The sequence below is a fragment of the Pogoniulus pusillus genome, chromosome 34, assembly GCF_015220805.1.
Source record: "Pogoniulus pusillus isolate bPogPus1 chromosome 34, bPogPus1.pri, whole genome shotgun sequence".
Taxonomy (NCBI): Eukaryota; Metazoa; Chordata; class Aves; order Piciformes; family Lybiidae; genus Pogoniulus; species Pogoniulus pusillus.
In genome coordinates, this window is record NC_087297.1 from 14,589,393 (window position 1) to 14,614,783 (window position 25,391).

A 25,391-nucleotide genomic window follows, 5' to 3' on the forward strand; every position below is an offset into this window, starting at 1 on the left:
GCAATTAAATCTGTCTTTGGAAACTCGCACCCGGGCGAGGCATTCAGCGGGCAGCCTCCGCCGCGCTCGGCCCCGCGTTCTCACACGCATTGGCGCTCGCAGGCAGAGCTTTTGTTCTGCGCGGCTAACGAGGGCTGCTTAGCATGAGAAAGAGCTACCGCAGGCTGCCCTCGCTCCTGCCCGTTGCGGGAGGAGCCCGCGGGGCGCGGAGCTGTCCCCGCAGCCTGGCCGCTGGGGCTGGCCGCGAGTAACGGCGCAAGCAGAAAGCTCTGCTGCGTTCTAGCGAGCAGCTGAGGGGAAAGGTCTACCGGTGGGGCTGAGCCGTGCGGCGGCGATGCCTGCGCCGGGCGATCCAGCAGCTCTCCTGCGAACGGGGGACCGCAAGGCAGAGAGCAGGCACTGGGCTCAGCCTGCTCCAGGAGAGCCAGCAGAGCCCAGCGCTTGTGGGGCTGCGGCAGTTGGGTCCTTGCTGTTTGTTACGTAGCAGTTGGTACTTACCACGGCCTGTTTCTCTCTAACAGCGGCTGGCTGTTGGGGTCTCTCTCGGCAGTGCTGTGGCACAGCCAGCGATCAGCTCTCCCGTCCGGGGCTGGGCTTCTGCTCTCCTGCAGCTCAGCTGTGCCTGGTTTGAGTGGCTGCCCTGCAGAGGGTGAGCGTGGCTGGTGCCAGTGAAGTGATCTGGCTGCTGGGTCCCACTGCAGGGCCAGGCTGAGGTCAGGCTGTCAGCTGCTGAGCATGGGACAAAAGCTTTCTGCTTTTGCTCAGGTGGAAGAGAAGCTCCTGCGTGCAGCTAGGGATGGTATGCATCTGTGCAGGTATAGATACAGAGAGATCATCTCATCTCTCTTCTCAGAACATTCAGCTAGGCCATTTCACCACCTGTGAGGTGAAGTCCTGACAGCATGTGCTGGGTGTAGCTCAGCTTCAACCCCCTTAGGGCAGGTTGAGTCTCCTTTCCAGAAAAAAGCTGCTGTAAACAGCATCTTGGCTCTCTTGAGACCCAAGGCAGAGGACTTCAGCAGGCCACCCTTGGGCAGGATGCATCTGCAGCACAAGCCAAGCCTGTCTGCTGACAGTATGGCAGAGACACCCCAGTCTCAGTCCCACTGCAGGGAAATCAAACTCAACTCCACTTAAAGCTTCTTTATTGTTTATGACTTTGGCTTAGATACCACCTGGGCTGGTGCCCCAGGTCTGTGTTTGTCTTCTGAGAACTGCTTTGCAAGGTGCTTGTCCTGTGCAGCAGGACAACTGTCCACCAGCAGGGCACTCGGTGTCCCTAGGGCTGTTGGTCAGTAGGGGAGGGTTGCAAAACGTTTCCTGTCTGGCTGGAGTGGGTGTGAGTTCCAGTGCTGGCTTTTAAGATCAGCTTCAGCCCATTTGAGATCAGACTGTCTCCAAAAGGATAAATGTTTTCCTTCTCCTCTCCCTTGGCTGCAGGTCTCTGCCTTTTCTTGTGTCAGCATCAGCATTTGGATTTGATGATGCTGAAGGTCTCCTCCAAGCAAAACGACTCCATGACTCTGATTTCCAGAGCTTTATGGTCTGACTCAGGCTGACTGCAATGCAGCCATTTGCACACAGAAAGGAAGTGGTCAGCTCGTGTTTGTGTAAAGGAGTCAGCAGGAGCAAGGGCTGGGGGAGCAGAGCCAGGCAAGAGTATGGATTGTGGCTTCCAGTGGTTTCTGCTGGATGTGAACCTGCCCTCTGAAGCTGCACTGCCGGCAGCTGGAGTTCAGCTCCAAGCTGCCTGTGAGCTGGGTGCAGGACCTCATGGCAGACCACAGCCTGACTCCAGTTCCCCTGCAGCCTCTGCTTTCTCCAGGGCTCTCCCTGGGAGCTCTCAGCTTGAGGGAAATGTTCGAAAGGTCTTGAATGTATTAAAGTGTGGAATGAAAACACATTTCAACACTGGTTGCAAAATGCCATTTCTGTCCTTTTTTTAGACGTAGGACAGAGCCTTGGGAGGAGAAGGAGCCAGCTACAAAGTCATTCCACATTCCCTGGGACCCTGCAGAAGTAAGACTGGCTCTGCCTTGAGCCTAGCTAACCAGGTGCCACCTCCCCAGCTGAACGAAGGCAGAGGAAAATTATTTTCTCCTTGCCTTCAACCAATGTGGAATCAAAATAAACTAACCAGGCAAACAGGGCAGCTTCCTGCTGCAGCCCTGAAGCCCAGCCTCACTGACACAGGCTTGGAAAAGATTCAGTGCCCTAAATTGCCACTGAGAGTAAATAATCATCAGATCTGCCATGAGAGGAGGCCTGGGGTGTCAGCCTGAGGACAGCAGATGGGACTGTGGAAGGGAGCTTCTCTTTGCTGCTGTGGAAGGCTTGGGCAGAGAGAAGAGCTGAAGTCCCTCAGCCCCTTCCAGCCACTCTCCACCCCACGTTAACTGCTCCTCTTGGCCTTTCCAGCACCACTTTGCACCCTGGTCCCATTGCCAACCCCTGAGGGGCTCCACTAGCTACAGGCCTCCAGCTAGGCTCCATCCCATTGACCGCAGCTCTCTGACTTCTTTCCTTCCACCAGTTGCCACCCACCTCACTCCCTGACCATCCAGACCACACCTGCTCAGTGTAGCTGAGAGATGCTGTCAGACACCATCCTGGGATCAAGGTAAAGCACATCCACTGCCCTCCCTTCGGCTGCCCACCTGGTGCCGTGCAGCTCTGCTCCCTCCTGCCCGAGGTAAGATCACACAGGGGTTAAATGAAGTCTTTTCCTCAAGTGGTGTGGGATTTGCTGATGCTTTGCTGCTGTAAAAATAAAAGGGCTAGAGGGGCTGTTGCTTCCTTGGCTTTCCAGGAAAAGCTGAGTCCGAGTGTGGGGCTCTGGCCATTCCCACGGCCTGGCCACAGCCACCTCGGGGACGAGGTTGTTGTTTTAGGCAAGTGGTACCTTGACTCTGTGCCGCGTCAGAGGGCCCTCGGAGGCTGAGCCTGAGCCTTCCTGCGCAAAGCCTGGCCAGCCGGGCTGGGTTTAACCCACAGGGCACTCGAGTGCCTGGCACTGCTCACCGCAGGTTTTGGGGAAGGGGAGGCTGAGAGCTGTGTGGGAGGGAGGGGCTGAGGTGACCACTGCCAGGGTGTGCTGGCAGGAGCACTCCCAGCTCCCAGCCTTTCACCCCTCTGCATTGCTGGCATTTTCTGTTTTTTTGCTAAGTATTGGATGGTTTACCTCAAATTTCTTCAGTAATGAAATTGAACTCTGTCCAAAAACGTGAAGTCAGCACAAGTTCTGAGAGCACAGAGCTGGCTGGGTTCTCACACTCCAAAGCCTTCTAGAGCCCATACATTCTCTCCCCTCGGTGCTGCTGAGCATGGGGAGCCTTCTGACTGCTGAGCTCTGCTCCTTTTCCTGCCTGGTGTTGCCTTGCTCTTCCCAGCCTTGCAGATCTCTTGTTTACTGGGCTGGAGCTGGAGCTCTTGGCCAGCTGGCAGCTGAGAAGGGAAGCACCACAGCTTCTCACTGCACTAAATCGTTCAGATTAGGCTCGAGCTTGGAGCAGACTTCTGCTGGCTTTGTTTTCTTTTCCCTGAGCATGACATGACAAATATGTGGCAGCTGAGGGGCTTGGGCTTTATTAATTCTTCTTTTATTTTGGGATATTAAAAACCAAATGTAGCTGTGACAAATGAGTGGCTGGGCTCCATGATCTTGGAGGTCTCTCCCATCCTTTGTGATCCTGTGAAATGCAACCAGCAGTTCTCCTGCTAGGGGAAGAAGTGCTCTTTGCTCGTCGTTGCAGTGGCCTTGCTTGGTTCTCAAGTAACTCAGTTACTCTGCAGCCACTAACGAGGGAGCTGCTACCCTTAGGAGAAAGCAGCTAAGGATGGGAGTATCTGGGGAGGGGATGGGAGTGAAACAACTTGGGTTTGGGATTGATGTTCACTGCAACCATGAATCTTCTTCTGGAGGCAAGTGGTAGTGCTGATAAGAGCCTGACAAAGTGCAAAGCCCTGTGATGAGTCGAGCCAATGACCAACTGCTGCTGTGGACTTCCTTCTGCCTCACCCTGCACTCTGCCTTCTGTCCCAGCTGCCCCTCAGGGGAAGGGGTTTGGCATTGCAGACCTGAGAGCAACTGAGGTTAGGTGTCATTTCCATACCACCTGTTTCTATGGCAGGGCAGATGTAGGAGGGGGGGAATCTTCCTTTAAAGAGTGGCAAAGGCTGAACCCTTCCACCCTACAACAGCTACATGCATGAGCCTGCAGCTGTGCCCTGCGAGCCTGCCTAAAGCAGCCCTTTCGTACCCGGCACTGTCAGTGCGTGGATGTGCCCACAAGCATCACCCCAGAAGGTATGGACACTGCTCTGGGACACCTGAACCAGCACCCATGCTTCCAGGGTGCAGAACCCTGCGTTTCCCTGTGCCTGCAGTCTGCAGCCCACTGAACACTTGAGCATCTCTTGCTCATTCCCTTGTTTTCACACCCCAGAATCATCTGCTTGCAAGTTCTCCCTTGCCTGGTGTTTAAGCCCAGGCTGGACGAGGCACTGGGAAGCCTGCTCTAGTGTGAAGTGTCCCTGCCCGTGACAGGGGGTTTGGAACTGATGATCCTTGTGGTCCCTTCCAACCCTGGCTGGTTCTATGATTCCTTCTCTGGACTGGTTTTTAGAAGCAGGAGCTGATCTTAAGCTGTGCCTCTCAAAGCTCTCCAAGGTGCCACTCTGGGAACCCAGCTGAGAGCAAAGGGAAGGAATGTTCAGGCTGTGTATCTTACCTGGCCCTGAGCATGGGCTTTCAGCAGGGGGGATGTGCAGGGTGCCAGAAGAAGGCTCCTAAAAGCCCAGGTGTCTGTGGGGTGTAGGTGACTGCAGGGCAGGGGGTTGCACAGAATCTAGTCTGGCTTTTGGCACCCACACTTCCCACGAGCCCATGTCTGGCTGTGGAGAGCAATAAAATCAGCTGCTGGATGCTCAGCACGTTTGATCAGGCCATTTTCACTTGGGTTCTTGAAAGTGGAGCTGTGAGCCAGCCTCTAAAACTCTTGGCTGAAGTTCTTAGAAGGAATTCATCTCTCCTGTGCTGCCCTTGATGTGGCCCAAAAGCTGCCAGTGGCTGCATTCTTTGGAAAGAAAGAGCATCTGTGCCACACCGAAGCATGGCTGTGCCGGGCCCAGACATTGGGAACTCCTGGATGCTTGGGGCAGGGTGCAAGAAGGACAACCACAGAGTGATACTTGTCCAAGGTCCTCTCCGGGCAGTTCAGGGGCTCCTTGCAGCAGAAGTTCTCTATTCTATTTAGCTGCTGTGGGCAGATTGGGTTTTGACTCCACGAACTTGCCCAAACACTTCATAGAACCACAGAATGGTTTAGGTTGGAGGGGACCTCAAAGCTCATCCAGTTCCAACCCCCTGCCATAGGCAGGGACACCTCCCACTAGAACAGGTTGCTCAAGGCCTCATCCAACCTGGCCTTGGACACCTCCAGGGAGGTTGTGTAGCACAGAAGCACAGAATGGGATCAAAGATCACATTGGGTGATCCTGTGCTCTGCAACCTGTGCCAATGTCTCACCACCCTCACTGCTAAGACCCCTTTGCTAACATCCAGTTTTAATCTCCCCTCTGCCAGTTCAAGCCCATTCCTCCTCATCCTGTCATTACAAGACCTCCTGAGCCCTTCTGCAGCCCACTTCAGATCCTGGAAGGCCACTGAAGGTCTCCTGGAAGCCTTCTCTTCTCCAGGCTGCAGAGCCCCAACTCTCTCAGCCTGTGCTCAGGGCAGAGCTGCTGCAGCCCTCTCAGCATTTTGGTGGCCTCCTCTGGACTGGCTCCAACACTTCCATGTCCTGCTTGTGTTGGGGGCTCCAGCACTGCACACAGGTCTCCAGGTGGGGTCTGAGGAGAGCAGACCAAGTGGCAGAATCCCCTCCCTTGCCCTGCTGCCCACACTGCTCTTGCTGCAGCCCAGCACAGGGTTGTGTCTGGGCTGCACTCACACTGCAGGCTCCTGTTGAGCTTTTCATCAGCTCAGACACCCAGGTCCTGTTCCTCAGGGCTGCTCTCAGCCATTCCCCACCCAGCCTGGAGTTGTGCTTGGGATTGCACGCACCCAGGTGCAGGACCTTACACTTGGCCTTGTTGAATGCCATGAGGTTGGCCTGGGCACACCTCTGCAGCCTGTCCAGATCCCTCTGGATGGATCCCTGCCCTCTAGCAAGTCAACTGTGCTACACAGCTTGGTGCTGTCTGCACACTTGCTGAGGGTGCACTGATTGCTCTGTCCATGTCACTGGCAAAGACGTCCAACAGCACTGGTGCCAGCACTGACCCCTGAGGGAGCCACTTGACACTGGTCTCCAGGTGGGCATTGTGCCCTTGATCACCACACTTGAACACATACAGTTCCTGCCAGTTTTTCCCTCTGCTGCGTCCTGCAGCAAGGAGTTCCAAGTGTTTGCTGCACTCCATGGGAATTCTGTGCTGCTGGGGACCTGCTGCTCCCTGGGATCTTTAGCGAGAGCCATCTGCTGACGCTGTCTTTCCTCTGCCACTTGGGGATTCAGAGGCTTTTTAATTAATCTCATCAGTGTGTCACCCGAGCTCAGTGTGCCCCTCTGTGTGTGTGCAGCTGAGGCTAGAGTCTGACTGAACTTGTCTGTGGATTTATAGTCATGTTCTAGAATCTCTCCTATTCCTATATAAACTCTTTAAAACTAATTGAATCCAGGGCAGACTTGTAATAATTTGGGGGAAAAAAGCCAATTCTGTTCATTTTTGGCAGCAGAGATAGGCTGAGGTTGCTGCAGGAACTGTCAGAAATGGTCTTTAATTACTTTCAGGAGCTGGAAGTGCTGGAGCTGAGCAATGTGTGAGGTTCTGGAGCAGCAGTGCACGTGTGTGAGTGCCTGCTTGTGTCTGCAAGAGCCAGGGGACCTGTGCTGGGGGCAAGGTGCTGAGCGGAGCCTGGGCACCCTGCAGGGAAGCTCGGTGCCCTGGCTCGGAGATGCTGCTGGCTGCCATGGAAACCAATCAGAGCTAACAAGTGAGGGACAGGTTTCCTGCAGGAGCAAACCTGCAGTGACTGTTGCTCCATCTTACAACTACCCACAGCTACTCCTGTTAGTTAGGGCTATCCCGAGCCACTGGTGTGAGGCGTTGTTTGTGGGCATGGGTCCCATCTGCGCAGGGTCAGCCTGACCTCAGCAGGAGACCATGGGCTGGAGTCAGCCTGAGAACCTGGCTTATGATGCACTGTTTTAGCAGTGATGCAGGTGCAGTTTTGCAGGCCTTCAAACCCAAACGCTTTGCAGGTGGCAGTCTGGCCAGAAGAGAAGCAGCAGCAAAGCCTGTTGGAAGCTGTCAGAGCAGGCTAACCCTGGCTGTCGGCATGAGGGTAGTGCATGAATTCTTCAGCACCAGCAGCAGAGGCTTCCAGGTGCAAACAGGACCATGCACAACGTTCAGGTGCTGTAACTAACATAGTTTTGGGTGATAAAAGTTTGTGTGTTGAGTGGTTGAGGAGCCTTTGAAGCGAAGCGTGTGTTTGTGTAAGGAGTCTGCAGTTAAGATTCCTCCAGCAGTGTCAGTTTGATGCTTTTGGTGACTTGACAGGTGTTAGCAGAGGCACAAAAACGTAGCAGAACTGGGCCTGGGCACCCTGTGGGCACCCAGGGTCTTGCTTGTGTGTATTTACAGAGATAGGGCCCACAGAGCTGTGTAGGCATCCACACAACATAAGCATTGGTACTGCCTTGGCTGCCATTAGTACTGGCTGGAAGCATCCAGAGATGCAACCTTGTTGAGTTTGTGCCTTATCAGACCAATATGGAATAGAGCACCTGTGAGCTGGGCTGTGTTTTAGGAAGTGAGTCAGCACACAGTTTGGAGGCCTTTTGTTATTCTATGTCTGATCAGTAGACATTTTTAAGACAAGCCTGGTAGGAAGCAGAGCTAAAGCAAATGCAGACGGGTCTCAGAGTGTCCCCAGGGCTTGCTGAGCATGTTAGGTTATCTAGCCTGTTTGCAGACCACAGAATCCACCCCAGTCCTTGCCCCGAACACATAACTCACCTTGCAGTACCCCAGAGACAGCAGTGCCATCCTCACCTCACCCTGTATTTATTACTGGAACTATTTAGTTGCTTCTCTGTCAGGAATTAACACCTGGGAAGGCAGCTTCAGTTTGAGATTGCAGCAGTCTCCATGTCCCCACTTTGGGGGAGGATTTGAGCAAATGCAGTTTTGTGGTTGCACTTTCTTCTTTTTTCCCCTTTCTTCCCCAGGTCAGCTCTGATAGAAGCCAACTGGGCACAAAGCACAGCTCTTTAACTTCACATTTGCCAAGTCTTTGCTTTGCCACTGGTGATTCACAGCAGCTGTGGGCAGGGTACCTCAGACTAAGCGAGCCAGAGCAGCCTGTCAGGGCTCTCCTGTGGCTCTCAGATCTGGTCACAGTCTCCCTCTCTGCTCTGCCACATCTGGAGTACTGTGTCCGCTTCTGGGCTCCCCAGTTAAAGGGCAGGGACTTGCTGGGGAGGGCACAGCAAAGGGCTACAAAGATGCTGAGGGGATTGGAAACTTTTTTTTATGAGGAAAGACTGAGAGAATTGGGGCTGGTAGTCTGGAGAAGAGCAGCCTGAGAGAGGATCGATACTCACAGGGCAGGTGTCAGAAGGACAGGACCAGGCTTGGTTCAGTGGTGCCCAGTGACAAATGGGCACAAACTGGAACATCAGAAGTCCGTCTGAACATGACAAGGAGCTTCTTTAAGGGTGCCAGTGCGCTGGCACAGGCTGCTAGAGAGGTGGTGGAGTCTCCGTCTCTGGAGACATTCCAAAACCCCTGGAGGTGTGCTTGTGTGACCTTCTCTAGGTGATCCTGCCTTGGCAGGGGGTTGTACTCAACCTGTCTCCTGGTGTCCCTCCCAACCCCTACCGTTCTATGGTTGTGTGTGGTTCTCTTTGCTACTGCAAACCTTTCTTGGAGCTGGATGTTAACTCCTCCAGAGGTACTTTCAGTGCCCAAACTGTTCCTCCCTGTGGGTTCAGGGAAAACTCCACATCAGTGTGAATGGGAAACGGATTTGATCTCAGTATGGAGTCAGGCTCTGGTGAGCTAAGGCCCCTGAGATGGGCAGTGTCTCTTCCGTGCCGTTCCGTTCAGGGAGGGGAAGGGTAAGAGCTGTTTCTTCGGCATCTTAACAGTTCCTCTGTGTCCCTTACCTCCTTTCTCGGACATCTCCTGTAAATTAGCGCATTTTTCTTGGCAGTGTCCCCGGGAGGGAGCAAGGTGTGACTGTGACCGAGGGAGACTGAGGCTCGGACCAGACACAGCCCAGACCTGCCAGGTGCTGCCTGAAGCCCCCAGCCCAAACCTGGGGGCGTCCTCTGTGCCAGGATGGAGGAAAGAACGGAAAAGTGGAGGTCCAGCGCCAGGGCTGCTTCTCGCAGGAGAGTCCGAGGCAGGGGCAATGGACTGGGGGCACCTTGCAGAAGGGAGCTGATGCGGGGGTACTGGAGCGGGACTGGTACCGGTGCCCGAATGCGAGTCCGGAGCTGTTACAGCGGGAGCAGGGGAGAGCGAGTCCCCGGGCAGGGCATTTCCATCCCTTCCTGATCGCAGGCTCCTCGGAAGCACTTTGCAGATCTCTGTGCAGGAATCGAAATCTTCGCCCTTTGGATTCCACACCCGCCCTCGCCTCGTTTTTTCCTTCCCCGATCGATCTTCCGGGAAGGCTGGAGGCAGCTCCGGGCTGGGATCCCAGGATGCGGATGTCCCATCGGGGCGGGAGCGGCTCCTGCTTAGTCTTGGTGGCGATCTCAAAGCGTATCTTTTCTTTCTCTGAGAGGAGGTTGCCCCGGACAGCCCCCGCCGTACCCCCAGGTTTTAGCGCTGCTCTGCTGCTGCTGCGCATCCCTCTGCGCGGGGGTTCCGCGGGGAGCGCAGGCAGTGGTGAGCAGAACACAACTGGCCACCCCACTGACCCACCCCCTCCACCTTCCCGCTGGCACCTCCCCCTCCCGCTCCTTTTTTCTTTCCCAATAGCTCCCAATCTCAGGTTACTTGGCTGAGGAGCTCCCAGCCCCAGTCTCTGCTCCAGCGCTCGGCAGCCGGCGGGGACTGGGCAGCCCGGGCTGAGGCTCCGGGGGGCTCCGGGGCTGGCGGTCGTGTCCCAGCAGATGGTTGGGGTTAGCGGGTGAGGTCAGCGGGCCGGAGCTGTGTGAGGTCTGCCCTGGAGAGCGCAACAAGAGCTGCCCAGCGTCGGGGAGAGCAGGGAGGAACCGCTTCCAGCAGCAGATAGACCCCCCCGCACTTTGCTCAGGTAAAGTGAAGGCTCCTCGAGCCTCTGCCTCCCGCTTTTCTGTCTCCTTCCCGGCTTGGGGGGGCATGCTGGCACAGCAGCCTTGTCAGAGCCAGCTGCTGCTGCCCTCTCAATGCTGCCATTGTCCGGCTGACAGATAGCAGCGGTGTCCGATGCCCACGGGGCTGATACCCGCGGCGCGGCCGCGCTCACGCCTTTGGGGTGCAGACAGGACAAACCCCTGGGCGCTGCGCGGGTCCTTCTACTCCATTCCCGCACACGCATGTGCGTGGAACCCGCTGCTGCCGGATCCGCGGCTGGAGCCTTCGTGTGCCCCCGAGTCCGCGGAAACTGCGAGGCTGGGAGCGGAGAGGAACGCGGCGGAGTCTTCCCAGGGCTTTCAGAGCATTCCCGAGGTGCTGGGAGGTGTCTGAGGATGCAGGGCAGCTGGGCTGGGGCTTGGCCGGAGGAGGAGTAAAGCTTTCAGTGAGTGTCTGTCTGTAGAGTTTGGAAGACTCCTTCATAGAGACCTGGTCGGTTGGTGTGGAGATCGTTTGGCTCCCACATGGGCTTCCAGCCCGGAGAACATCAGGGAAAGGCCGGTCAGGGTGTGAGGCTGCCCCCGCAGCTGCAGCAGAGCAGATGGATGGGATTTCTTCTTGGATCTGTTTGGAAAGTTTTACAAGTCAGAGTAGCATCACTTCAATGGAGCACTAAAATCTCGCTGCAGTTACAGATTCCAGCCCAGAGATCTGAAGCATTAATTAGAAGGCAGCAAAAAGGAGCATTGCAGGAGGAAGAGGGCTGGAATCAGTGCTGGAAGTGCTCTGCTATCATCCCCGTTTAATTCCGCTAAGTTCATTGATGTCTGAGCGTGGGAAGCCCAGCAAATGAACTGGGAAGTCAGAAATGTTATCACTAATTACTGTGGGATGGCTTAACCCAGAATCGAGAGGTTCTCGTAGTGTTGCTTGGAATGTCCTGCAGGAGGAAGCCAGAGGATGGGATCTTTCCTTTCTTTTCCATGAGGTATTGGCTGAGTTTGATGTTGCCTCTCCCTGTGCAGGGTAATAGATTTGTCTCTCTCACACTACCAGATCTTCACACTAACTCTCTCTCACCTGTGGAGCCCATGAATTACTGCCTCCTGCTTGTGAAGAGAGTCTCACACGGTCCTCACCACTCCCAGGTGAGACCTTCCATCAGCAGTGCTGGGTGAGCTGTATTCTGGACTGGGACCTGCTCTGGGGCCGAGCAAGGGGCTCTGGAGTGTTCTGCTGTGTGATGGTGCCCCTACCCCCCCGGTTCAGCCTGCAGGCAGATATTTGCCCCAGACCAGTTGGGGGGAGGTGGGGGGGGGCGGCTAAGGTTTTTGTTTCGGAGCAGGCTGTTGGGCCCCTCTACAGGTTGTTCTCAGCTTGCATTTCCAAACACTGCTCGGTAACAACCTGTCTGCAGAAGTGACTCACAGCAACCTGAACCAGGGAATGAGCTAAATCCCCAGCGTGCTGCTGTGACCCTCCCAGCATCTGTGGGGGTAGGTCTGACCCATTTGATTTTTCATTTATTCCACTCCTCATTGCAAAAAGCGATGGAAACTTTTGCAAACTTAAAAATGAACCCAAAGGAAGCCCTCACTGTGGCTCTTCCAGTGGATTCCTCACCTTCATGCTCCCCAGTGGGCAGCTCTGGTGCACGGGGGTTAAGTCTACCAGCAAGGCTGAGGTGCTGCGCTGGGACTCGCACAGCTGCTGTCACAGCCCAAGTGAAACATGTCCATCTCCATGGGTATCAGAAGACCACAGAGCAGCTGACCTGTAGGAAAGCCTTTCTCAGTGCATTTTTAGCTGTACATGCCCAGTTTGTTATTGTTTTACTGGGGGGGGAACAAGTTTCTCCAGCACTGCCAGAAAATCTTGCTAAGAAAGTGGGAACAGCAAATCATGTTTTTCCTTCCTTTATAATGATGGGGCTGTTTAAAAGACAATGCCCACGGGGCAGTCCAGCTCCTTGTCAAAACGTAATCTACTGTTCCAGATGGTAAACATTCAAAGACATATTTATGGTGACTCCTACATACCTCCCTCTGACATTGGCTGGGTTGTTTTTTTTTCTGCTGAGAGCACTTGTGCTGGGTACACACATGAAGTTCCCATTAGCATCCTGGCAGCTGTAAAAGTGTTCAGAGCTCCCAAAGATGTTCCTCACAGTGAGACAGAAATAATCTGAGGAGAAAGATCTGAGAGCGACGCAACCTCAGGAGCTCCACGGTACGCTCAAGGTAACAAATTCCAGAGGAACAAAAAGGTCCACGAGCTGCTGCCCGAAAGCTGCAACGCGTTTTTGTTATGGCTGATTCTTCTGTGCTTGTTGGGGAATGCTGAACATACCAGGCATGTCTGTACTATCAACCGTGCGAGGGGAGGGGGCCGAGCTGCACAGAACCTGGGGGGCTGCTTTCCCCGGCTAGCCGCTGGGACACCGATTGTCTTCCCGGGGCTGCTTTCAAACTGTCACTTTTCTTTTTCCCCTCGCTGCTCCCAGCCAGTGAGACAGAGCCCAGGGAAATGTTTTCCAGCCAGAATGTGTCCTGCCCTGAATTGTCTTAATTACGTGTCAGTTTACTGCTTGTCAGGGGCTTCCTCCTCTTGGCGCTTTATATTCGAGGTGGGTGAGCTTGTTCCATCACCATTTGCAACTCCAGTTTCTGTGCTTGGCTTGTCTCCGTGGCCCCGCAGTGATTGTTGCCTCCTTTTCAGAGGGGAAAAACACATTCATTATGATTGGGGTAATTTCACATTGAAAAGCCCAAATCGCTGGTGGATTTCCAAATGGTGTGTAAATGCATCTTGAGAGAGGTCACTGCGGGGGAAGCATGCGGGAATCGAGAGGTAGCCCAGAGATGGCAAACAGCGGTGTGAGAGTTACTGTGTAGATCAGGGCAGCAGCCCTCGGTGCAGTCAGGAGCTGAGTAGGAAGGGCTCCCAGAAGCGCTGTGGTGCTGGGGCTGTGCTTCCCCATGTGCAAGCCCTTCCAAACCCCTCACTCAGCCCGAGTGGGGCAGCTGTGGGAAAAACCATCCTGAAAGCTTTGCAGCTCCTGCTCTGGCTGCAGCGCTTGGGTCAGGCAGCTCTGGCAGCCTGCAGCCTACTACCCAATGCTGGCTGACAGGCTGCACCCAGTGTCCTGTGTTCATGCAGGGACCAGAGGGCTGAGCCGGGCTCCTCCTGGGTGCTTGTGCAGATGCCATGGGAGCTGTGGGCTCCAAGATTTCCTCTGCTTTAGAAAGGGCTTTGGGGATTTGCGCTGGAGTGGGAGGGCAGGCTGATGGATAACAATTGAGAGAGCTCCTTTCTGAGTGCCTCGACAGCCACAGTGCTCAGCAGAGACCAGGGGTCCCGTGACAGCTCTGCGGTGGCACAAAGAATCCAATTAGTGGCCGCTCCTGCTGCTGATACCAGATCTGCCCTAAAAAATGTCCACCCTTCTTGCCCTCTTGTAATCCCATCCACAGCACTGATAATGGGATCAGAGCCTGGCTGCAGAGCCCCTGTTTAAATTTTAACTGCTGTTCTGGGAGGTTTGGGGGATGCTGAAAGAGAAGGCCCTGAATGGTGCAGCTCCCCCAGGCTACGTGACACACGTGTCACCAGAGTCTCCCGGCAGTGGACTTCCTCACACTAGATTTTCCCAACATCTCCACAACAGGTAGAGCTACTGTGAGGGGGCTGCAGATAGAGCAGGGGGCAGGAACTGCATGGTGAAGAGCTGCAGCTGTCCCACAGTTACTGTAGACTTTGTCCCTTCATCACCATAGGTATAGAGGCAGAAGTGGGAAGTGGCACCATCCCCTTTGCTGTGTCCCAGCAGTGGCAGCGAGTCCATCTGCTTCTCCTTTCACACGTCCAAATGATCTTTGTGCCGGACCAGCAGTAGAATCCTCCCCACACTCCTCTCTTTGTCTTTCACTTTCCTCACTCCAGCACTGACTCACTCTTTTCACGGGAGCAGAGCACAGCAGCTCCTGGTGACCTGACCAAGCAGCAGATGCTCAGTGCTGCTGCATGCTGGAGGAGGACTGCGGTGGGAGGACTCCAGGCCGTCATTGGCATCACCTCAGAACAAGGCAGCAACCTGTGAGTTGCCAAAGCAGAACCTTTGTATCTGAGTTGAGTTCTGTCAGTGGGTTCCTTCTGAGAGGTCCTTGCTTTGCTATTGCCTGTTAACTGGTGAGACAAATCTCTCCTTCATTTCTGTGGCTTAAGATGTACTTTCTGAGAAGATAAATACTTATTTCATCTTCTGGGCCATGCATTGCAGGCAGCAGGTTTGGTATCAAAGGTTTCCCAGAATTCCAGCTCCCACTTCCAGGAGGTACAGCCAAGGTTTGATATGCCTTTGTCGCTGCCTGCTCTTAACCCAGGAGCTCTCTGCAGCCCTCGCCATCACTGCTGGGTTGGTCACAGTGTCACATTTTTGTAGAGGTTGGACTTTGTCACCCAAGATTTTGCCACAACTTAGCATTTTGCTTTAGAGTAAAAAAAATCACTTCCAGCTGCAGCCCTGCCTTGTAGCTTGTGCAGCTCCCTGCAAAGCTGCTGAGACTGCTGCAATGCCAAAGAAAAATCCTTTCCCACCACTGCTATCCCAGGCTGGTGTGACAACCACCATCCCACCATCCTGTTCTGGAGCACCTCCAGAGGGGCATCATGCTGTGGAACCCAGAGTGTTTGGTAGCTCAGTGCTGCATTATTCACTGAACATCTCCTGGGGGCAAAGCACCAAAAGTCAACCACTTTGTGTTCTAAGGGAGAGCCTTTGCTGGCACTGCCCAAGTGCAGCAGTGGCACTGGTGCTGCCACTGCTTGGCAGTACGGCTCTAAGCCAGCCCAGCAAGGAGAGCTGCTGCTCCAGCAGCTGTATTTTTGTGGCTCTTTGCAGGAGGTGGACTCCGTTGGAAAGCCCACAGAGAAGATGGGAAAGCTTTTGGCACTGGGGTTGTGGAGAATAAATGTAACAGGGAGCTAACAGGGATTGTTTTTCTCCAAAGCCTCCATAAAAGCAGCTCAGTGGGCTGCTCCAGCATTGTAATTGCCATGTGCCAAGATGTTCGTTATTCTAGCATGTGCACTGCTTGGTCTGGTTTCACTTAAACCCAGAAAAATGTGTTACCAAGCCCATAAACGTCTGCAGAACTGCCAACTCCCCTGACTTCTATCAGTGGTCTCATGATATTCAACCTCCTTCGTAAAGCTTCGAGTGCTGGAGTCAAGATCTAACGTGAGAAGTTCAAATCTCTTCCCTCTCTGTTTTATTTTAACTTAATCTTCCTGGTTGCTGAGGAAGTTGACCTGGGTGCAGCTCCAGAAACCTGGGGAGAACCAACAGGAATCCCCCACGTCCCCACGGGAAGGCAGGCAGAGACCTTGGGAGAGAGGTGTGGTTGTGTCTGCCATACCTGCAGTCCAAACCCCCACTCTTTCCCCTGGGTTTTACCATAACCAGCTCCACCCAAAGTTTCCATCATAGAATCCTGGTTGGAAGGGATCTCAAGGATCCTCCGGTCCAGCCTCTCTCGGCAAAGCCCAGTCTAGGTGAGATGTCCCAGCACTGTCCGGTGCAACCTTGGTGCCCGACGCTGGGGACTCACTGCCCTGGGCAGCTCATTCCCAGTCCGGTTGTTCTCACTGCAAAAACCTCTCCTCTAGTGTGCAGCTGGAGTCTCCCCGGGAGTAACTTGTCCCCATTGCCCCTCTTCTTTCTAGGTGGTTCCTCACAGAAAGGGAGTCTCCATCTTCTTTGTGGTCACCCTTTAGATGCTAGAACACAGCGAGGTCGTCTCTCCTCGGCCTTCTTTAGGCTGGACAAACCCAGCTCTCAGCCTTTCCTCACATGGCAGCTTCCCAGCTCTTGGATCATCCTTGTGAATCTTCTCTGGACTCTCTACAGCCTCTCCACAGCTTCTCTGCATGACAGGGACTAAAACTGGACACAGTGCCCTAGGTATGGCCTGGCACTGGGCAGAGCAGTAACGGCAACTTCATCTGCTGGTGATGCCCTTCTCAGGGACGCAGCATCTCGCTGCCTTTGCTGCTGTTACTTGAAGGAGTATCTCGAAGGCTGGCAGGACAGGCAGCTCTGTGAGGGCCACCCTCACTGTTTGTAGAAGCTCTTTGCCCTGCTCCATCGGGAATCATTGACATCTATGCTTAGCAAGAGCAATGCTGCTGAACAGTGAAGTTCAGGTGGGCAATAAGCTGCTGTGCCACTGGAGGCACAGACACCACAGATGGGTTGCAGTAATCAGCAGCTTCTGAACCAGACAGGGCAGGAGTTTGGATCATGGCTGATAGACCTCCCAGAGCTAGGCAGAGCAGGCTGGGTGGGAAGCCGGCACATTCCCTCCAGCTCTGTGGTGGTTGTGTGCTTCTTGCACACCTCTACTGACCCACCCAGCTGCTCAAAGGTCTGATCTTTTCTTTCAGGAGAAATCCTGGGTGTGGTGCTGCTTAATCAGGCATCTCCAGGGCATTTAGCAGGTACCACGGTCTGTTGTGCAGGACCTACAGCTGCTGTGATGGACACGGGGAGGTGGCAGTGCCAAAGAGGAGCTCTGTTTCCTCAGCAGTCTTGCATGACAATAGCTGGAGACCTTCAGCTCAGTCTTGCTTTTTTGTGCTGCTGGGAGAAAACTTTCTTCTTCAGAAGCCTCATGAGAAACAAGAATCACCTACTTTGGTAGAGCTAGACTGGGCTGGGGACTGCTCAGCTCAAAGCACAGGCCCATGGAAGCACCTGGGGGCAGGGTTCCCTCGGGCACCACGTGTTGGACAGTTGCAAAGGCTGGAGCTATTCCTCCTTTCCTGGCAGTTACTTGTGTGTCCTTCATGCTCCCCCTTGTTGCACAGCACACAAACTGTTTTCCATCTCTGCTTTTATCTTCTGCTTTTCCTACCCTAAGTTGTTCAATGTGTTCAGCGCTGTCAGGAAACTGCTGTAAATGAAAGTGTGGAGTGATGTGGAGTAGCCTTAATGAAAGCCAAAGGAATGTGAGCTGGCTGTTTTTCATGGGAAGTTTTGCTCTCCTCCATCCCGTGCCCTCCTTAAACACATTGCCCTCTCCTGACCTTTTCCTTGTTGAAGGTTAAGTGGGAAATATCTCTCCAGCTTGACCAGCAAGGCTGTCCCTGCCTCGTGTTTACTTTCCTGGTGCTGGACATTCATCTTTCCTGAAGCAACGTTGTTAAGCTGGGTGTTCAGGGAGGAATTCCTAGCCCGTGGCAGTGATGCCGAGGTGCCAAGCCTTCCTCTCTCTTGCCTCCAGCTCCAGCTGCTAGTGAGGATTTGCTAGTCCTTATGCCAGAGAAGAACCAACCCCAGGGGCAGGTCTGTGTGGCTGATGTCGTCTTCCTCCCGGGCACCTCCTCTACTGGCCTTAAGAGCAGATGTCAACAATTCCTGTAGGTGCCATCTTTGAACGTTGATTGCATAGCTTCTGCCACCCCCCACACAGCTGCCACATCCTCCACCTCTGTCTGAGCTCCTTCTGAGCCTGCTCCCACACGCACAGCGTGGGACTGGACACCCTCAGCTGGTGAGGAGGGTCCCTGCTGTGCTGACTCCAAAATGCTTTGTCAGTGTCTGCAGAGGAGTTTCAGAGGGGCAAGATCTGTGGCCCCAGGACACTGCTACTCCTCCTGCAGAGGCTGCCATATGCCTGTGAGGGCTTCGTTCCTTGCTGCCTGCCTTCATCTTGATGTCGCTTGATGTTCCTCCCACAACATGCTCCCACCCCTACTCAGGGTGTATCCCATCTCTTTAACTTGGCTTTCACTCTCCTGGGTGTGTTTTACTCCAGGAATTGGCTGGCTCTCCCTTCCTGATAAGGGTACCCATTGGTCTGACAAACCACACCAGCAAAGAGCAGGCTGCAGGCAGCACTCCAAGCAACCTGGCAGCTCTTGCCTCCCTCTTCAGTCCAGCTGTGCCGTGATGGCAACAGCAGATTGCAGCCCAAGAGGATTGTTCTTCTCCTACGAAACATTTACTGTGCTCTGTAATACACTGAGGCTGCAAAACATCTCTGGCTGGACCGAAGGCACCTTTGTGACTGATAAAATCCTTTCCAGCTGATAGCTGGAGCAGCTCTGCTGGAGGCTCGTGGTGTCAGACACAAATCCATCCCCCAACTCCTGCACTAAATACGTTGCAAATGTTTGGTGTCTCTTGTGGTAATGTAAAGCAGAACCCTTAATGAGTCTAAAGCAAACAAATACATCGGAGTGCTCAAGTGTGGCTCCAATTTCAGAAGACAGTTCTCGTGGATGTGCCCTTTTTTGCTCCACATCTTGACTCAGAGCTGAGCAAGTGTCTGCCTCTGCTCCCCAAGGCACCGAGAAGCTGCTGTGGGAGAATTACCTTCTCACCACCGTGCTGCTATACAGCCACATTTCCGTCCACTGGAAGTACAGGAGGAGAGTTGGAAGCACAATGGAAGCAGCCTGGCATCCTGCAGCCACTGCATTTCCACCAAAGGAAACTCCTGCATCAGGCTCCCATGCTTCCAAATGGGAAGTTTTTAGCCATGTCCACCAAAACTATGAACAATGAAACGAGCAGAGGCTGTCCGAGGACAAGAGATGCCCCTGGGTTAGGTTAATGTGAAGGTTTTGCTCTTGGCTGCTCAAAGCAGCATTGAGCACTTCAGAAAGGTGACTCCAAGCTGTCTTCTGCGCCCTCCTATCCAGCCGACCAGGGGTCGGTTCCTGACTGCAGCATGCTGCTGGAGAAGCTCTTCTAGCAAGATGGGGAGCAGTAAGAGATGGAAGCCCCCGAGGAGCCAGCCTGCTGGGAGAACCCCAGGCAGTCCTGAGCATCCAGAAGCAGGAGGGATCAGTCTCCAGGCGCTGTCCTGCAGACAGAAATAGCCTGGCAGCGAGCCGGGGAGGCTGCTCCATTGTTTGTCACACAATAGCTGTCAGCCACATGTCCTGGCAGTGCTGTTGCCACCGCGGTGACGCCAGCAGCCTTCAGCTGGCATTTGCTGTCTCCACTCTGTCTTCTGCATCTGTCCTGGGCAAGTTTAGGTGGCAAGACAGCGGTGCCAGGTTCCATGCCCACTGAAGCAAATGGCAGGGTTGTTGTGGGTGGCAGTGCTGCTGCGCTCCCCCCGAGGCTGACAGCATCCTCGCTGCTCCCTCAGCTGCTGCGTTTTCTTCTGCGTACCTGCGTGTCCACGTGCGGCCAGCTGGCCCATGGGGAGGGGCAGCGCTGCCAGGGCTGTGCCTCAGCCATCTCCCCCTGCCCCCTTTGCTGCTCTGACCTCTGCTCCAGCAGCCTATTTGCATCTTGATCATGTATTTTCTTTCTTTCTTTGCTGTTGCATTCTTGGCTTTTGGAAAACACTCCCCTTCCAAAAGCTCTTTGCCAGTTTGTTTCACACAACCACCACCATAATAGGAAAAAAAACCCTCTTTCTTTTATGGCAATTTGAATTTTTATAGCAAAATGGATCCCTTGGTGTCTGTGTGCAGTCAGCCTTCTAGTGGGATTTGCACTGACCTGGTGCATCAGAGCCTATCCTCCCTGCAGAGACTTGGTTTCAGTGTGCACTTTGAGGGCATGGTGTGATTAATGCTCCTCTAGTGTTTGCGTACCTGTGCTTCCTCATCCTCCTCTGCTGGGGCTGTTGGCTCCTCCTGCATTGCATCATGTGCCTGAAACTTTGGCTGATGCAGTGAGTGGGACAACCGGGTCAGTTGTGGCTTCTTGGCCTTTCACTGCATCTCGAGTTTTTCTGGGGCAGGAAATAGCTGAAGCACTCCTGGGCACTCAACCAGCTCCTGTGGGGAGGGCTCTGCTGCAGTCACCCATCCCCAGTGCTAGTCACCCAAGAGCTGCTGCACTCAGAAGGGTGTTGCTGGTCCTGTGGCACGGTCAAAGGAAGGTTGATGTGCTGGTAGGGACAGAGAAGCTGTGCTGAGTGCTCGCTCTGATTCCCACCCCCTTGGCCCAAGCAATGCATGCTCAGGAGGGCTGAGGGTACCCGTGGAGAGAGGTCACCTTCACAGCTTGCCCAGAACTTTGTGACACTGATGGTGAGCAAAAAGAGTGGATGGCAGCCAGTGAGGAGGACAGAGAAACCTTTCAGCTACTGCTAACAAACTGAAATCCATTGGCAAAAGCTTCATCATCCCAAGCTGAAGAGCCCACACCGTGCCTGAGGTGGCACAACAGTGGTGTTGGGTTTCCTGTCTCCAGTTACCTCTCCTCTGTTTCTGTGGCCTCTCTGCTCTCTGGGCTGAACTCTACAAGGTGAGATCCCCAAAGACCTCTTGGTTTCTCCATCAACCACCAACTCAAAAATGTTATCGCACTTTGGTTTGTGCTGGGATTTATCAGGGAGCAGACTGAGCTTACTGGTGGGAGTAGATCTCAGCCAGCCTTGCTGAGCTGTGCTTTGCACCTGCAGAAGCAGCTTTAGAGAGCTGCTGTCCTCTGTAGGCACTCTGCACTGTGTGTGCAGCCTTCTCAAGAGAAGAAGGAGAGCTGCTGATGGATGGAGCAGCTTTCAGCAGGGATGTTGTCTGCTGCAGTCCTTCTCTGCTGAAGTGGTCACCATGGGACCCAGGGCACAGCTCAGAACCCTTCACTCCATGCAGTATCTCTGCCTGCTGTGCTCCCTGCAATCATCTGTAGCTGAGTGGAAGTGGTTTGGGTTTGTCTTGCTGTTTGGTGGGGTTTAAATCAAACCATTTCTGAGCAACGAATTGAATAGTTCTCATTGCTTTGTTTCTTACAGGAAGCAAAGGGACTGAGCTGAGGAAGAGTGGAGAGGCAATGGCAGCATCTCATCGCGCAGGGGAAAGGTAAGCTCAGCTCTGATGGTGCCAGCATGCTTTGGTGGCATAAAAACACAACAACCATGAGCTGGTTTAGGTGCCCAAATACTGGCAGCTTCTCTCTTAGGCTCATTCAATCCTTCACTGCCTTGGCCACCCAAAAGCTGTTGATTTTAAATTGATGCTTTCTGATGAGTGGAGATCAGGAGCCCACTGCCAGGCCTGGTACCTGCCACCCTGTGGCCCAGTCTGCCTTAGAGAAATGAAGCTTCCCCTAGGGGTGGAGTCCCCATCCCCGGAGGAGCTCACAAGAGGGCCATGGGCTGGCAGCTATGTACAGAGATGCCAGCTTATGGCTGGACTCGATGGCCTCAAGGTCTTTTCCAGCCAGGTGATTCTCTGATCCTGCTGCAGGTTCCTGGCCTTGCACCATCTCTCTTGTGGGCTGGTTGAAGGCAGAGTCCGTTCTTTCTTTTTCCTCTCCCTCTTCATTCCGTGGAAGCTATAAATGCTCCCAGTTTTCATGGAATCACAGGTGGGTAGGGCTGGAAGGAACCTTGAAAGCTCATCCATTCCAGCCTCCTTGCTTGAGCAGGATCTCCTATATCAGATCACACAGGATCACATTCAGGCAGGTCTTGAATATCTCTGAAGAGGGAGACTCCACAACCCCCCTGGGCAGCCTGTTCCTGCAGTTTCTTTTCTTTTTGGGCCCCAGGCACCCAGCTGCAGATGAATCAGCACTCTCCACGTGTGCTCCTGGTTCCTGTGGCTGGTGTCTGAGCAAGGTGCCAGAGCTGTCCTCATGGTAGGCTCTGGCCTTTCAGAAGTCCTCAGATGAAGGCTCTAACCATACTCAGCATCTCCAGAGCATATAGGCTGCCTGGGCACTGCTCTTGTAACACAGCAGCTAGAAGCAGCAAGGCTTGCTTGTTCCCAACCCAAAGTCAACCCCTGAGCTCTTCAGGGGTTTGCAGGCATCAGGCAAGCAGGCTGTGGCTGGCCTGCCCCAGCAGGGTGGAGTGGCAGGAGAAGGGCAGCAGACAGGCTGACAGAGGAAGAGGCTTCACAGCAGAGGAAAGCGAAGCCTGGAGAGAGCCTTTCCTGGCTGAAGGGCTGCTGCAGGCAGGAAAACCCTGTCTGGCGGTTTCTGTGGCTCCATGTGCAGGGTGAGGGTTTCATGATGTGTACTGGCTGCTGGGGTGGTGGCCCCAGCTCTGCTCCTTTCCTGTGGCAAGTGTGACCATACAAGGAGCCAGATGACAGGGCTCTTCCATCTCCAGATTAACCTGCTGGCTGGTTTGCTGCTGTGGTTTTGGCTTGGCCAGGTTGATTTTTCCAGCCTGAGCCCCAGCAGTGTGTGAGCTGGCACGCCCTGGGGCATGGGGCGGGAGGGGAAGGTGATGTCTGTCTGCTGGGAAGCTTGTGACTGCTGGAGGCTGAGGGAATGCGGAGCCACAGCCTCTGCTAACAAAACATTTCCTGTGCTTGTGGACATAAACAAAGCAGAGCTTTTTTCCTGTCAGTGAGACTCTCCTGAGGCTGGAGTCACCTACGAGGTCTGCACAGCAGCTCAGGTCAGGAGAGGGGACCGTAGAGGTCAACTGCTTGGTTCTTGTCAAAGGCAGAAGAATGAGGACTAGATATTGGTAGGTACCTTTCAGTCACCTGGAGACAAAAGGGGCTGGTGTGTGCTGCCTGTGCGTGGTGTCAGTATGCCCTCACTCCAGCCAGGGCAGGGTAGCAATTACCGAAGCCAAGCCAAGTTATCTGCAGCCTGGCAATGCCATCTGAGCCCCACTCCGGCAGGGTGGAGACCCAGCAGCTTGAACCTGGGTCTGGGAGCACAGAAACTGCGCTAGGCAGAGTCAGGCTGCGCTTGTCTTGACGGTAGGCAGCTCTGCTGCATCTGCCAGAGCCTGCCCGCAGGGGATGCAGAAGGGAAGCTCTCGTTTGACTCTGACGGGACCTGAGCCAGAGCTCAGCATCTCTGCCTGCAGCTTTTACAGCAGCAGGAATTGTTCTGGTTTTTCCTTCTGCAGAGGAACATCTGCCACAGGTTTTGCCAGCTGTGGTAAGGCACTGAAGAAGCAGGTGCAGGTTGCTGGGCATGAGCAGTCAGCATTGGAAAGTGAACGTCTACTCTCTGATGTTCCGACGGCTTTACCAGCAGCAGCTGACCTGTGAGCAAGGTGATGAGGCAGGGATAAACCTGGTCCTGCAGAGTGACTCAGCAAAGCAAACAGCAGAGGACAGCTTCAGCCTGGCAGACGAAGCCTAGCTGCAGCCTGAGCAGAGCTTGTTGCCACCACACCTGTGATGCCCAGCAGTGAGCAGTGTTAATGTGTTGCCTTCTTTGCAGGTTCCACCCACGATGAGCCGAGTGAGCAGGACCCACCAGCTCTGCCCACTGCTATGAACATCAGCCAAGGCACAGCAGCTGCAGGGAACGTCCAAAGGTACAGAATTAAAATGCTTATTCAGCAATTAATGAGACGAAGCAGCCCCCAGCGAGTGCTGCGGCACCCAAAGGTTTTGCGGGGCCAATAATTAAGCTGCAGTCAGACCCGTGGAGGTCCTATCCTGCCTGACTTTGAAGGCTCAAGACTAGCCTGAGGACCCCTAATGTCTTAGGGAGCCAGTGAATGATGACCCAGGGCTGCTCAGCCCAGAGTGTGCTGCTATAACTTTCTGGGGGTTGAGGCATCCCAAACTGCACGTTCCGTAGTTGCTGAATGATGTCCTGTGAGCAGGGAGTGTGGCTGCCTGCAGCAGGGGAGCTTCAGAGGCCTGAGCTGTGCCAGGGTGAAAGTGCAGGGAAGGTGCTGCTGTGCAGTGTCCTCTTTATGTGAACCTGGCAGTGATGCAAAGGTGAAGCTGCCCTCAGAGAATCAATCTTTGCTGTTGTCTTCTCTTGGCAACCTTCCCTCCAGCCAGCAGCACCCAGTGCTGTGTGTGCTGTAGGCACTGATGCCAGGTGGCTCTGGGATGCTGAAGACGTGGAAGGAAATGGTGCCATGCAGCTGCTGCTGGCAAAGGGCAGCTTGGTGGAAGCTGCCCTGGGTGGCTCTGCCACAGCAGTTCCAGAGGAGCTGCGTTAGTTCTGTGCTCTCTAGGCCTGGCTAAGTTTCAGGTGGGGTTAGGAGGTCATAACAAGATGTGTGGTGACCTTCTGATGTGGGAGTGATAGCACTAGGCTGAGTATCAACCACAGCACCCCAGAATACCAGGCTGATAGGGACCCCAAAGCTCATCTGGTTCAGCCTTGCCAGGTGATGGTGCAGCTGAAATGAGCTGGCCTAGCACTCTGCTTTAGGCCATAGATACATGGAACAGTTTGGGATGGAAGGGACCTTAGAGGTCATCCAGTTCCAGCCTCCTGCCCTGGGCAGGGACACCTCCCACCAGCACAGGTTGCTCGAGGCCTCACCCAGCCTGGCCTCGACCAGCTCCAGGGAGGCAGCAGTGATGTTGCTTTTGTTGAGGAGGATGAGCTCGGGTTCCTTGCATCACTTCCAGTGCCAGTCAGTGAAGCGGGCAGCGACCGTCCTGGTGATGTTCCCAGGCTGCCCAAGGCAGGAAGCTCAATTAATGTCCTGAAGGACTTTCTGTTGGAAGACTCCCAAGCAATTTTTGCAGGACCAAAGGTTAATATTTTTCTTGTAAGAAGCTTGGGCACTGTTTATGTAACCTGAACTGTGGAGGTTCACTCTTCACTGCCTGCATCATGTGTTGGTGTGGAGAGATTTCACAAGACAAGTCTCCAACCTTCCTTTTTCCGCCTGGCTTTGCGGCTGTGGTGTCTCACCAGTGAGGCTCTCCCCGGGAGGTATGCAAAGTGTAATTCATATTTGTCAGTGCTGGAGTGCTTGCAGAGCAGCTCTTATGAAATCAGGGTTATCACTCACACCAGGGGTAAAGCTCTTGGAAGGTTCCAAGAAAAATGGAAAGGTGGCTTCTTGACCTGGAGCTTGGCAATGCTGTCTCTGGTGTGTATAATCTGTCCATGACACTCAGTGCAAAGACTTTCCTGGCACATTACCCACTGACATTCCAAAAGCCAGCCTCAGTTAATTAAGTGGAGTACAACTTAGCCCTTGGGGTCAGGGTGTTCAGTTTTATTGCTGCACACACACCTCTCCCAGTCCCAAAGAGGCTCTTGGAGCCCAGGATGGTTTGAGAAGCATGAGAGCTTGCAAATCCATCCAACCGCAGCTGCAGGCAGCGTGGTCTGGAGCAAAGAACTGGACAGGTTTGCTTTGTGGCACCTCACTGCAGGGTACAGGGCCTGTGGG

The 25,391-nt window shown here is 54.1% G+C and overlaps 1 protein-coding gene across 10 annotated transcripts in view; it reads left to right on the plus strand.

The window, feature by feature from the left end:
- SULF1 (sulfatase 1) overlaps positions 1–25,391 on the plus strand; it is a 107,628-nt gene that overhangs the window by 21,730 nt on the left and 60,507 nt on the right. For 3 of the 10 annotated variants that reach the window (XM_064170747.1, XM_064170737.1, XM_064170746.1), the window contains exons 2-8: positions 1,947–2,019; positions 2,534–2,620; positions 12,800–12,922; positions 14,239–14,391; positions 17,580–17,715; positions 21,057–21,123; positions 23,459–23,555. The gene's annotated coding sequence lies outside the window, so the exon portion shown is untranslated. Of the gene's footprint in view, positions 1–1,946; positions 2,020–2,533; positions 2,621–10,036; positions 10,277–10,642; positions 11,285–11,316; positions 11,445–12,799; positions 12,923–14,238; positions 14,392–17,579; positions 17,716–21,056; positions 21,124–22,640; positions 22,746–23,458; positions 23,556–25,391 lie in introns of those variants that run through there. The other 7 variants (XM_064170738.1, XM_064170739.1, XM_064170740.1 and 4 more) reach the window with 7 other exon arrangements.